Source organism: Phyllostomus hastatus, unplaced genomic scaffold (assembly GCF_019186645.2).
Source record: "Phyllostomus hastatus isolate PE091 unplaced genomic scaffold, TTU_PhHast_1.1 phas_scaffold_1066, whole genome shotgun sequence".
NCBI lineage: Eukaryota > Metazoa > Chordata > Mammalia > Chiroptera > Phyllostomidae > Phyllostomus > Phyllostomus hastatus.
The window spans coordinates 27350881-27365285 of NW_025334004.1; positions in this window are offsets into that span (position 1 = coordinate 27350881).

Sequence of the window (14405 nt, forward strand, 5' to 3'; positions counted from 1 at the left end):
ACCATCCCATGAGGGACAGGCGAGCCCGGGTGAGCCCAGCAGACGACCTGCTTGGCCAACCCAGAGATCACCAAACCTCTATGCTCTGGGGTGACTTGTAGTCAGGGATGACCGAAACAGCTCCGATCATCCCAACCCCTTCCTTCCACCAAAGGGATGGTGGCTACCCATTTAGTTTGTCTGTTCCTCCAGTGCGTGTCTAACTAGTTTAATTCCTGTTTGCCTCAGCGGCCCCTGACTAATACAGCATCGTTATACCCATTTGACAGGCGGGAAGACTGAGGCTCACAGAGACCCATATTCCAAAGGTCGCTGCTAATCAGGGCCCCAGGCTGACTCCAGAGCCCTTGCTACACTTCATATTAACGTTACCAATGTACAGCAATAGATCACTGTGCTCTCTAATAAACACCTTGTTGTAGATTTTGATGAGGACAATAATTTGAAGATGTCACCCCCGGGAGGGTTCTGTTTAACATCCGGAAGGCTCCAGCTGGTGAGCCAGCAGGGGGAGCTCTGTCCCTGAGGACCCAGCCACTCTCGCCCCACAGGGAATAAGGCTGATCAAAAAGGACTGGGCAGGCCCTTCATCCTAGAGACAGGAGGCTCCTTGAGTGGAAGGGAAAGAAAGGAGGCAATGTCACATTCATCAAGCCCCAGCAATTGCGTCCATTTAAATGCCATTAAACTGGGCTTGCCCCGTTTGGAGCACATTGCCCAGGAGAAGGAACCCAGGGTCGCTTCCTGCTCTCCTGCCACCCAAGCCTGATTCCACCCTGACGTTAGCAGGACTTTCTCCCGAGGGGGCCACTCCTGCAGGGGACAGTCACTGAGTAAAAGGGACCGTGGAGTACGGTATGGCTCTTTCCTAAGTCCTCTCCGGCACAGCGGTAACAGGAGTGAGAAAGGGCAGGCCTGCCCCCTGAATACTTGACCGCCCTGCCTCCACCTCCTCCCTCCCCCTTCAGCCCGCACCAGCCTTGCACTTGGCTCTGGGAGCTCCCTCCGTCTTGTCCTCTGGGCACATCCTGACTTCACCTCCCGTCAAGTGTGATAGCAAATCCTGGACCTCAGAACCCGTACGCAGGTCTCGTAGTCCCACCAACACCGGAAAAAGGGGCGGCGCCTGTCCAGCCCAGCTCCCCTCTGCTCCCTGCACGAGGGTCTGGGGACCCTCAGGGGATCAGTCAGGGGTCACTGATCCCTGGAACTCCCCGGCCCTTGTCACCATTGCCTCCTTTGTACATATACCCGCCTTGGAGCTAGGTCCAGGTAGAAGGGATAGGCTAAAGGCAGAACCTGGGTATTCCTGACTTCCCCCAACCAAAATGCTATTTTTAAAACATGATGTAATATGTAACCCACACTGAAGACGACATATGATATGATCGAGAATAACACAGTGAATTCTTAGGAACCTGCCACCCGACCTAAGAATTAATACATTACGCACCCCGGGTTTCCGTCTACACGCAGGGTCCTCCTCCAGTCTCCCTGAAGAGGTAACTTTAGGCTGTCATTGCTTCCACTCCCCTGTCTCAGATACTGATGTGTCATAATTGTATTTGTTCTTTAATTATTGGGTTGACCAAAAACCCCAGATGGTTTTTTTCTGCAAAATAAAAGACACATTTTTCATTTGCACCAGTAACTTGATTGATTTGGACATTTTGAGTATGTCGGCTGTCTCCCACATGGTACAATGTTGACTGTTCTCGATTAATGTCTCAATTTGATCACTATCAACTTCACCTGGTCTACCCATCCATGGAGCATCGTCCAGCGAGAAATCTCCGGCACGAAACTTTGCAAACCACTTTTGACATGTTCAATCAGTCACAGCACCTTCTCCACACACTGTACAAATCTTTTTTTTGAGTTTCAGTTACATTTTTACCTTTCTCGAGATAATAAAGCATAATGTGCCAAAAATGTTGCATATTTTCTTCCACCTTCGATATTAAAATAGCTACACAAAAATGTATAATTTTGATACTTTTTTAAAAATGTACACTGATATGACAGCTGTCACAATACAATCTAACGGAATTGTTTCGAATGAAGTTAAAGACAACTAAGTGCTACTAGAGCCATCTTATAGAAAAAAACCAGATGAACTTTTTGGCCATTCCAGTACATTGACACTTTTTGAAAGTTCAGGCCATCAGCTTGAATTTGTCTTACTGTGTCCTCAAATTACACTCAGGCTAAATATTTTTGGTCGCAATACTGTGTATAGGTGACGCTCTGTCCTCAACACACCCCATCAGAAGCGACGTGGTGTTGGTGTGTCCCGTTACTAGTCATGTTAAGTTGGATCTCTTGGTGACGATGATGTCCACCAGGTGTCTCCTCTGGAAAGACACCTTTTACCTTTTGTCCTTAAAACGTCATCTGTGAGATCATCATGTGAGTCCATGTAAATATCCTTTCCCCACCATCGTTGCCAGTGGTTTTAGCATCTGTTGGTGATTCTTGCGCTTTTGCTCCCTGTATTTGATTTGAAGTAAGATCCTTTTATCCCCAGGTAAGAGTCATAAGGCAATCAAAACGCTTGTTCTCGTATTTCACCTCCATGCTTCTGTTTACTTTCTCTCAGCATTTTGAAGATATTGTCCACTCTTCTCTGGCTTCTATTATTGTAGAGAGAAGTCTCCTTTGTTACATTCCAAGCGAACCCAAAGCTCAGCAGAATCGCTGGAGCTGCAGCTCTGGCCCCATCCGACTCCCAACCACCCAGCCCGCCATCAGAATTGCAATTGACCCCAGGAGCCAAAGGTAGTTGAAAGGCACAGCTAGTAACGATTCACCTCCATGAATTGGACTCCCTGTTGCTCGTGGTATTAACTCCAGTTTTAGGCACCACCGTTTCAATTAAGACTCACACACTTCAAAATACCTCTGAACAGCGGGACACTGATTGAATTCGAGGTGCCAGGAAGCCAAATAGAAAATAATAGTAAAACCACTGGTCCGTTTATATTGTAGTTAAAAGCTCTAACAAATGACTATTACACCTTTTTTAACATTCTGTTCTATTCCAAATTAATCTGCAATAAGTACAGTAACATACTCTGTTTTTAACTGACCTCAGTAGGTATATGTGTCCAGTCTGGTCCACGTGCTCTTTTTTCTTTTTAAATATTAAAAAAGAATCTTTCCTGGCCCCTGGCTAGTGTGGCTCAGTGAATTGAGCACTGGCCTGTGAATCAAAAGGTTTGCTGGTTTGATTCCCAGTCAGGGCACATGCCTGGGTTGCAGGCCAGTGCCCCAGCCGGGGGGTGCATGAGAAGCAACCACACATTGATGTTTCTCTCCCTCTCTTTCTGCCCCCCTTCCCCTCTGTCTAAAAATAAATAAATAAAACATTTTTAAAAAAATCTTTCCTTTTTTTTTTTTTTTTAGAGAAAGGGGAAGGGAAAAGAGAGAGCTATATCTGTCAGTCACCTCTTGCATGCCCCCAACTGAGGACCTGGCCGGAAACTCAGGCATGTGTCCGGTAACCTTTTAATTGGCAGGCCGACACTCAGTCCTCGGAGCCACACCAGCCAGGGCCGCTGTACCCTTGATTCAGAGCTCTGATGTGCCTCTCAGCAGCGCTGTTGGTGCACGAGGAGGGTCAGGTTCGTGGGATTTGTGAATGTTGAAGAGGGTGTTTGAATTATTTACATGGATGCATACATTTTTTTAATGTAAAACCTCTGAACAAAGACGTAATGATATATTTTAAACGCTCGCCTTTGGTCACACAATTGTGGTAAACCACTCAATGAAAGAAAGCCTGCCCCGTTATTTAAAAAGCACGTGGGCGATCGGTATGCACTGATGTGGAAGCGTCCAAGGTTACTGTCAACTGAAAGCAGCAAGTCGCAGAGTGTTGAGTAAACATCCCTCCGTGTGCATGTGTATGCATGTGTATTTCTTCTGGCATCCTCCTGGAAAAAGACCCTCTGTCACCTCCAGAAGGAGCACGGCTGTGATCACATTCACCAGCCTGCCAGGGGCTTGCTCTCTGCAGGCACAGCACCGAGCATTTTTCAAATGCCTTCATTTAAATCTCCATATCCCCTTGGAGGAAGGTATTAATTACTATTAGCTCTCGTTTACACCTGAGGAAGCTGAAGCCCAGAGAAATAAAGTAACTCAGCCTCAGTGTCCTGTACGATTTGAGGTGTTCTTTTAAACCTTGGATCTGCATTACTTTCATTATTAAAAAAACAAACTCATTAATAATTTAAAATCACTCCCTCTTTGATTTGGAAACCGAGAGGACAGTGGAGATGCTCAGTGTCAACCAGTGAAGGCAAACCCTGGTTGCAGTCACTTCCAGCCGGGTGCCCTTTTTCCGGCAGCCTTGTGGGGAGGAGGCGGTCAGAAGCTGCTGGAGTCCCGGATGGAGTTCAGCAGAGACAGGAGCTCAGGACGGAGGAAAAGCCGGCTGGAGGCCCTCTGGGACAACCAACTTCGGTTTCCTAAGCGTGTGATCCGGGTGAGCTGACCCCACGGCCCGCCACGGCGACATTAAAGGAGGCCTTTTCTTTTTAAAGATTTAATTTATTTAGAGAGAGGGAAGGGAGAGAGAGAGAGAAACATCAATGTGCGGTTGCTGGGGGCCATGGTCTGCAACCTAGGCATGTACCCTGGCTGGGAATCGAACCTGCGATGCCTGGTTCACAGCCCGAGCTCAATCCACTGAGCTACGCCAGCCAGGACAAAGGAGGCCTTCCAACTGAAGGGCAGCACTCGCCCCAGGAAGCCTGAACAATTTGAGATGAGCGACTGGCTGCAGCCCTTCACCCAGGGCTCCTGAACGAAACCATTATTATTCAACGCTCGTTTTGATGCCAGACCTCATGCTAACACTTCGTTCGATACGCACAATAGCCCGTGAGCAACGTTATCCCCATATCACCAGCAAAGACCTGGCACTTTGTGAGATTCAGTAATTTAAGTCCCAGCAAACTGCAAGGTTAGGACTTGAACTCAGGCCTGTCTGCTCCTGTAAACTCCCACACAGGGGTTTCCATGGGTGAGCTGATGGTGGCCGGGTGTCACAGGTGTCATATGGTCAGCCCTCCCTCAAGGAGCACCCTTCACCCAAATGGCGCAGCATCCTCGAATGCACCCAAAGTTCAAGGCTCCCGCCCCATGAGCCAGGCTCTGCGTGCTCCAAACGTTCAGCAGAGTGGAATCTGCTATCGATAGCCCTATGGCTACCTGCCCAGGGACCCCTAAAACTGCCCTGGTTCTTGTTCCTGTGGCCGACAGCCCAGACCTTTCTGTTCTGATGGCGGTGTCCGGAAGTTTCCCCCTCTCCCCCGGGCTCTGGTGCCTCGGACCAATCTGCCACCCGTCGGGCCCCAACTCTGACACGCGGGCCCATTGCACTCGGAGGTGGAGCTGGAAGCTGGGGGCGCTTGGCCCGGGCGCGTCGTCTTGGGAGGCCTCCTCACGGCCTGCATCGCGTGCCCTAGAACTCTGGTGTCTTGAAGACTGGCCCCTGGGGCGGTTCCTGGAGAACTTCCTCGTGCTCAAAAGGACGGTGACGGGCAAACGTGTACCCAGCCAGTCCCCGTCTAGCTGGACTTGAATACTGGGGGCTGCCTGGAGCTGCATGCATGTGCATGCGTGCAAACACACACACACACACACACACACACACACACACACACACGGTTTCAGGCCTTGGGTCTCCGCTTGCTTCTGCCTGAAATGCCCTTCCCACCTTTCTTCACACCCCTGACTGTTGCTTCATCCTGGAGGTTCGGCTGCGACATCAATCACATCCTCAACCCCCAGCGGGGGGTTACACAGCTTTCCTCGCACCAGCCTACTGCATGGACACGTGCCTCCCACTCCGGACTGCACGTGTTTAAGGATGGGACCCAGGGTTGCGTCCCCTGGCATGGCCCAGAGTCTCCCCTCCTGTCTGGCACGTCTGCAGGTGCTCAGAGCAGGGACGTCGCTCTTCCCAGTGGCGGTGTTCTCAGCCCCCAGGTGGCCTCTCCTTCGTGTCACAACAAGGTCCCCTTTGCGCAGAAAAGTCAGTCACATAGGTGCCAGGGCTTCTAAGATTGCCGCGTATCTGAGCTGTGGTTGAAAGAGCTTCCAAGGTGGAAATATTACTTCTGGAATCTAATTTCTGAGCTTGTGGCCTGGATCCTTCCACTAATTACTGGAAATGGTGGGAGCCCCAATGCTCCCAGATGAGTGTGTTTGCCAGGCTAAGAAATGTTAATCCTGTCTCTGGCCCCCCAAATGGCCTTCACTTTGGAGGAAAATAGAAAAATGGGGTAGTACAGCCAGCTAGACTCGATTATATTTCTCTTAAAGATTTTTTTTTTTTTTTCCAGAACAGTGGTCGGGGGGTGACAGGGTCCACCAATTTTAACCTGGAATTGTTGGGGGCAGGGCACTTTGCTGTTCAGGAGACAAGGTGCAACTGCCATTGACTCTAAAACTTCAGGAAAAAGCCCTGGCTGGTGTGGCTCAGTGGATTGAGTGCCGGCCTGTGAACCAAAGGGTTGCTAGTTCGATTCCCAGTCAGGGCGCATGTGCCTGGGTTGTGGGCTAGGTCCCCAGTGGGGGCTACATGAGAGGCAACCACACATTGATGTTTCCGTATCTCTCCTTCCCTTCCCCTCTGTCTAAAAATAAATAAATAAAAATTTTAAAGAAAACTTTAGGAAAAGAATTTGTGCGTGGTCAGTCTCTGTGGCCTCACAAGGCGGGCCAAATGTGGACAGGACCCGAATGGCGACAGGAGGAGCTGGGGGCGGGGGCAGGGGATAGGGGAGCGGAACCGTTCCCTTCTGAGGAGGTCAGTGAGACTGCGTGCGTGGTCAAACAGCAGCCAGCAGGACAAGAGCTCACGCTGCCCAAGCCCTTGCTTGTGGCCGAGCTGTTCGCTGGAAACTTTACCTCCCTCCGGTCCTTTGATCCAGGAGGTCTTGAAGGTGGGCGTTAAAATTATCCACATTTACAGCCGAGGGGAAAAAAAAACAACAAGGCTCCAAGGGCCAGTGGTCCAAGGTGGCAGGCCTCCCCCGGCTTTGCAAACGCTTCCACAACTTTAAACAGATTCTGGAACTCTGGGGCAATGCAGCCAGCCCTGCCTCCGGGCGGCCACCCTGTCCTGTGCACTGAGAATTCAAGTCCCTGGGCGGAGGGTTCTCCCGGCAGTAGGGCAGAGGTGCCCTTTGCCCCTAGTAAACATTCTTCCACGCAGTGCCAAAAAAGACAGCAAAAGCAACAGATTCATTAACTGAACGAGAGACCGGCGGCCTTTGGTCACAAGTGCGGTGAGCAACCAGGGAGGGGACTCGAGAGCCTTGAAGCCCTGTGAACGGCCCCAGCATGGATTAGCACCTTCCCACGAACGCTAGGGAGACGGCACGGCGGGGGAGAGCCCCCCTTTGTCAATCAGGACTGCCAGCTCCGGACGCTGGCGCCAGGAGGGAGCGCCGGCAGGCCCCTGAGCTCGGCTCCGTGACTCATCCGTTCCCGTAGCAGCCCCTGCCCCCGGCGGGGGCTGTTCGCAGAGCTCTGTAATTAGTTAGTGAACTATCTGAACGACATTTCTCTAGTCATTCCCCCAGCCTCATCCTCGGGGTGATCATTGTATTTGAGGTTATTTAAAAACATGATTGTATCCAAATAGAGTTTACATCAGCAGACTGCATGATTAGTAATCGTGCTATCCCCGGTGGAGCTACACGGTGCTATAAACTGCCTGGTGAGTCGCCCAGAGCGGTTGTCCCAACAGGGAGCCCCCTCCTTCCCCCCACGCTGGCGCTGGCGGGCTCCTCTGCCAGGAACACCCCCGCCCCCCCCCCCCAAGAGGAAGTCGTGAGAGCAACTCTGGCCACAATCCAGCTGACCTTGGTTTAGAGCAGACTGCTTTCAGAGGAGCTGCGCCACTAATTTGATCATCGTCTTCTGATGCAAACTACCGCTTCCTTATCTTTACGGACACCGACCTAGGTCTGCCTTCCTGCACCGCCGTGTCGGGAAACATTTGCTCGATACAGTTAAACACGTGGACGCGGCTTGCTGAACCTCTCCGGGCCTCCATTTCCTTCTCTGTGCAGGGGGGTCATGTGGCAGCAGCGGTAATGAGGGTTGACCTTTCAGTGCTTGTCACGCACCGGGCTCTGTTCCCCGCACTGCACCTGGATTGTCTCGGCCGGTCCCCAGGGAACGCTGGCAGCACCAATGCTCTCTCTGACGCGTACCACTGTCACTAGGTGCTGTAACTAGGTCCTGTTACCATTCTCGCTTTTCATGTCAGGCAACCAAGCCACAGAGAGAGTCAGTGACTTCTCCGAGATCACTTCCCTACAAGTAACAGAGCCAGGACCCACATCCAGGAGACTGATTCTAGAGCCCACGTGCTAACTCCCGTGCCACTCAGATTTTTTCGTAAGGCTGTGAGGATTCGGTGAGACACACTCAGTAACTACTTCCTGTGTGCCAAGTACCGTTCCAGGTGTCAGAGTGAAGGGCAAAGCCCTGCCCATCCAAAGCCCGTGGATGCCACATTCTAGAAGAAATAGTATCCCTCTGATGCTTTTAGCACAGCATTCAGGGCTAGGCCAGTGCTCAGTTCTGGTTGTTGGGGCTTTAGAAGTTTCTGCACGGTATTTTATTCATTCATGGGCACGTCTTAACGCTCCTACTACATTATAAACTCCTGAATGGAGAGATGAGTGTCTCCTTTGTTTCTATACGTCTTCTAACTCCCTAGACATGGTAGGAAGTCAGTGAATGCTGGTTGAGTAAGGAAACCTGTTGACCCTGTGTGTACATGAAAGAAGTGTGAAAAGCGCCCCACCCATGTGTGAATGCAGACATCGTCCAAGGAGAGTTCATCTACAGCTGTAAGTACCTGTGAGATACAGACATACGTGTCCGTTGCTAAGGGGACCACAGGAGATGTGCATGGAAAGCCTTTTGAAAACTGTACCACGTCCAGCGTCTGCCATGTGCTACACGTTTTGCAGAGAGAGAAGGGGGGAGGGAGAGAGGCGTCTGCTCCCCCGTGCTTCCGGTGCCGCGAATGCAACCCCAGGACACAAACCGCCCCCAGCATGTGGATGGCAACCACCAACCACATGAGATAGCAGTGTGTGAACAGCAAGTGTTTTCACACAAGCCAACACAACGAATTCTTTTTAAAAAAGATTTTATTTATCTATTTTTAGAGAGGGGGAGGGAGAGAGAAAGAGAGGGAGAGAAATACCAATGTGTGGTTGCCTCTCATGAGCCTCCCCCACCAGGGACCTGGCCCATAACCCAGGCATGTGTCCTGACTGGGAATCGAACCAGCGACCCTTTTGGTTTGCAGGCCTGCGCTCAATCCACTGAGCTACACCAGCCAGGGCAAGGAGTTCTTATTGTAAAGAAACAAAAAGGTGTGTTAGTTATCCATTGCTGCGTAACGTATTTCCCCAACATTTAGTGGCTTAACACAGTAGCAAACATTGATTATCCCACACAGGTTCTGTGGGTCAGGAATTTGGGAGCAGCTTAGCTGGGCGGTTTCAGCTCAGTGTCTCACGCAGTCAAGGTGTCAGCCAGGTCTGCAGTCATCCGAAGGCTTAACCGGAGCCTCACACACCCCAGGTGACTCACTCACTCGCCGGTGCTGGTCCGCAGTGGGAAGGCTCAGCTCCTCCCCATGTGGGCCTCCCACAAGGCTGCTTGAGTGTCCCCACGGCATGGAGACAGCTCGCCACTGCGAGAGCCATTCAAGAGACGGAGCAGAATCTGCAGTATCTTTTATGCTCTATCTTGGAAGTCCTGCACCATCTCCTCTGCAAATCCTACTAGTCACCCGAGTCAGCCCTACTCAGTGTGGGAGGGTAGTACCCACATCGCCCACACAGAGCGAGTGCCTGGAGGCAATGACCGAGGGTCTTGCAGGCTGGCTACCACAAAGGCGAATGGGGCTCAGAAGTCAGGAACAGTGGCCACAGCCCAGCCAGGCCTCCCGGAGGGTGTCCCGGAGCCCAGGCAGCTCTGGGTGCTTTACTGGCAGGTGTTCCTAAATCTTCACCCCTGCTTGCTCCCCTTCACGCGACTCAGCCACACCCCTCCTGTCTTCTCCTGCCACTTCTTTCCATGTTTCTTACCCTACATTCCCCAAAGCAGAGCCTGACGGCTCAGTTCATCTTTTCTCCCAGGTCACCCATCACAGGTCACATCCATCACAGGTCACAGGTCACATCACAGGCCTATGGGCTGGCTTCTTGGGATTCGCTCCTAGCTCAGACTTTTGGGGGAGGCAAGGTTCACATGGTCCCAAACATGGACAGCCCAGCCCAGGGCTGTGGTCAGGACAGCCTTGCTAAGGTGAGATAGTGGGTGGGATAGAACTCAAGGAGAGAAGCCCACCCAGGAGAGCTGCTGCTGACCAGGTATGTGCTGGACCGAGGGCCACAGGTGGACAGAATGAAGAAAAATGAAAGCAAACAAGCCGACCCCTGGCCTCTCTGTCTAGAGAGAAAGACACCCAAAACCAAGTAACTATGATGCATTTATGGTAAGTCTAGACTGGAAGTACCTGGGCATATGCGCAAGACTCCTTACGGAGACTCCTACCAGGGTCTTGAAGGATGCGATGGGGAGGAGCTGGATGAAGAGAAGAGACGATGGCATTTCCAGCAGGAGGGAACCCACGCTGGCTATTTTGGGGGGAAGGGAGACGCTGTGGTGAGACTTGAGGGCAGGGTGCACGGGAGGAAAGCTGGTGAGGTTGTCTGGGGCGACGCCATGACGGGGCTGGCAGGCTCGGTGAAGGACTTGGGCTCTCTGGAGATCGGTGGGTCTGAGAGGGGAACGAGAGCTCAGCCCAAAAGCAACCTGGAAGGGAGGCCGGCGCCATCCTTCCCCTTCAGGTCGAGGTTCAAAGGGGCTGGGTGTGATCTGAGGTACGCTGTCGTCTCTACAACAAAGATCCCCCGATTCCTATGAGGAACTAATGACTGCTCCTTCATAGTTGCCTTTCATAGCAATCCCTACAAGTATCATTCCCCAGGCATCTAAGTGAAACAAAGCTTTATTCAGCAGCAAGACGGCACACTCGCAAAAAGAAATTATTTATTTATTTATTTTTAAAAGATTATTCAGAAGTCACTTTCTTTTTTTTAAGATTTTATTTATTTTTTAGAGAGGAAAGGGAGGGAGAAAGAGAGAGAGAGAGAAACATCAGTGTGCGGTTGCTGGGGGCCGTGGCCCACAACCCAGGCATGTGCCCTGACTGGGGAATCGAACCTGCGATGCTTTGGTTCACAGCCCGCGCTCAATCCACTGAGCTACGCCAGCCAGGGCAAAATGATTTATTTTTTAAAATACATTCTATTGATTATGTTATTACAGTTGTCCCCATTTTTCTTCCTTTGCCCCCCTTCACCCAGTACCCCCATTCCCTCCAGCAATCCTCCCTCAGTTCACGACCAGGGGGCCATACATGTAAGTTCTCCGGCTTCTCCATTTTCTAAACTATTCTTAACACCCAGGGGGAGGTCTCTGCTGTACCTACCAGTTCTGCTTCTTAATCCCTGCACCTTTTCCCCCTTCCCCTTCCCAACTGATAGCCCTCTAAGTGATCTCCATATCTATGCTTCTCTCCCTATTCTGGCTGTTTGCTTTGTTTGTTTTTTAGATTCAGTTGTTGATAGTTGTGAGTTTGTTGTCATTTTAATGTTCCTAGTTTTGATCTTCTTTTTCTTAGATAAGTCCCTTTAATATTTCATGTAATAATGGCTTGCTGATGACGAATTTCTTCAGGTTTACCTTGTCTGGGAAGCACTTTATCTGCCCTTCCATTCTAAATGATAGCTTTGCTGGATAGGGTAATCTTGGATGTAGGTCCTTGCTTTTCATGACTTTGAATACTTCTTGCCAGTCCCTTCTTGCCTGCAAAGTTTCTTTTGAGAGATCAGCTGACAGTCCAATGGGAACTCCTTTGTAGGTAACTCTCTGCTTTTCTCTTGCTGTTTTGAAGATTCTCTCTTTAACTTTTAGCATTTTAATTATGATGTGCCTTGGTGTGGTCCTCTTTGGGTCCAACTCATTTGGGACTCTTTGTGCTTCCTGGGCTTCTATGTCTATTTCCTTCACCAAAACAGGGAAGTTTTCCTTCATAATTTTTTCAAACAAGTTTTCAGTTTCTTGCTCTTCCTCTTCTCCTTCTGGCATCCCTGTGATTCAGATGTTGGTATGTTTGGAGATGTCACAGAGGATCCTTATACTATCTGTTTTTTTTTTTATTCTTTTTCCTTCTTGCTGTTCTAGTTGAGTGCTTATTTCTTCCTTATGTTCCAAATCATTGATTTGAATCTCAGCGAAATCCCCTCCATTGTTGGTTTGGTGTAGATTTTTATTTCACTTAGTGTAACCTTCACTTCCACCTGGGTCTTTTTTATGCTGTTGCCATATACAGTGAGTTCTCTGAGCATCCCGATCACCAGTGTTTTGAACTCTGCATCTGTTAGGTTGATTATCTCTGTTTTGTTTAGCTTTTTCTTTCTGGAGTTTTGTTCCGTTCTTTCATTTGGGCCATATTTCTGTGTCTCCTCATTTTGGCAGCCTCCCTGTGTTTCTTTCCACGTATTAGGTAGAGCTGCTTTGACTCCCTGCCCTAGTAGCACGCTGTTGCAGAAAATGCACCTCTAGATCGTGTGGAGTGGAGCCTTATGTATTTGCCAGGGTTGGACAACCCACTTCACCGCGTTGGGGCTCTGTGTGTGGGGAGGTCTCAGAGAGGGGACAGTGCCACTGCCTGGCTGCTGGAGGTTTGCCCAGCACGCGCTCTCTTTCCAACCACTTCCCTTACTCTCTGTAAGTGGCCGGCGCCCTTCTAGCTGTTGCCCTGGTGCTGAATCCCAAAGCAGGTGTGTCTGTGTCAGTCTGAAGTCCATGCAGGCCCTTTCAGCAGTGTCTCCTGAAAATCCAGCCATTTCTTCTGACAGCCCAACCCCCACTGATTTTTACAGCCAGAAGTTATGGGGATTTATCTTCCTGGCGCTAGAACCCTGGGCTGTGTGGTCTGGCCTGGGGCTGGGGTCCTTCACTCTTGAGGTGCCCCTCCTGATTTTCATCCACCACCGTTGAATGTGGGACCACCTGAGCTGCCGCCTCTCTGTGCCACATTGCGTCTCCTCGCCTCTCCACCCATCTCCACATCTCCACCCCTCCTACCGGCCTGGGTGAATGTGGCTTCTTTAAATCCTTGGCTGTCAGGCTTCCTTACAGCTTGATTTTCTGACAGTTCTGGGTGTTGTTTGTTTTGAAGTTTGGTTGTAATGTTTTCTGTAGCTGTTCAAAGAGGCAAACTGTGTTTACCTATGCCTCCCTCTTGACCGGAAGTCTGCATGATGGAAGGATTTCATTGAAAACCTAAGAAAAGTCTCCCTGTGTCCTCCTCATCAAATAACTTATCAATCCTACAAACAACCTCCCAACCAATTCAGAAAATAATGTCTGGAAAAGAGACTCCTTTTAGAAGTTCAGGGCCTACTGGTAAGCCACTTACAGCAGCCCCGGGATTCCTGCCTTTAGCGAGCAAAATCCAGGGACGCTGGCTGCAGGTTTTACTATTTCCATGTCCTAGGGCCAACTGCATGTCTCACAGGCCACCTCTGCAGGGTGACTTAAGAGGCCAAACAAGCTCCTGAGCTTCACTGGGAGACACAGTTGCTTTGGTGAAGTCTGGCCTTGGGCAGGGGACCACAACGTTGCAGAGACCTTGGAAGCCACGTGCTCTTCTGCAGCGGGCCCACCTGGGCTCATATCCAGGCTCTGACACTTCCAGCCGTGTGTCCTTGGGTAAGGTACCTGCGCCTTGTGAACCTCTGCTTCTTGTCTGTGAAACAGGGACTTAGTCTGCTCAGGTTGCTGACACACAATAATAGCATAGGCGAGATAGCGCATAATCAACAGAGATTTACTTCCCTCAGTTCTGGAGGCCAGTGTCTAAGGTCGAGGCACCAGCACGGTCCTGTTCAGGTGGAAGCCCTCTTCCTGTTTCACGGCAGGTAACTTTGCACTTACTCACCTGGTGGGAGGCCTCAGGGGCCTCTCCAGAGCCTGGTTTACTGCGCGGGCACTGATCCCACTTGTGAGGGCTCCACCCTCAGGACTTGAGCGCTTCCCGCAGGCCCCACCTCCTAATACCATCACCTTGAGGGGAGCATGGGGGGGGGGGGTGAGAAAGAGGAGTAAGGTTTCCAAAGGTGAATTTGGGGAGGGGAGAACACAAACATTCAGGCAGACCCTAGCAGGGATAATACTAGCGCCTCCTTCTTAGAGTTCTTGTGATGATCACATGAATTAATCCTCACAGAAGAGGAGAGCTTGGCCCGTGGAAAGCTCCACAGAAGTGTTCGCCGTTATTTGGATTA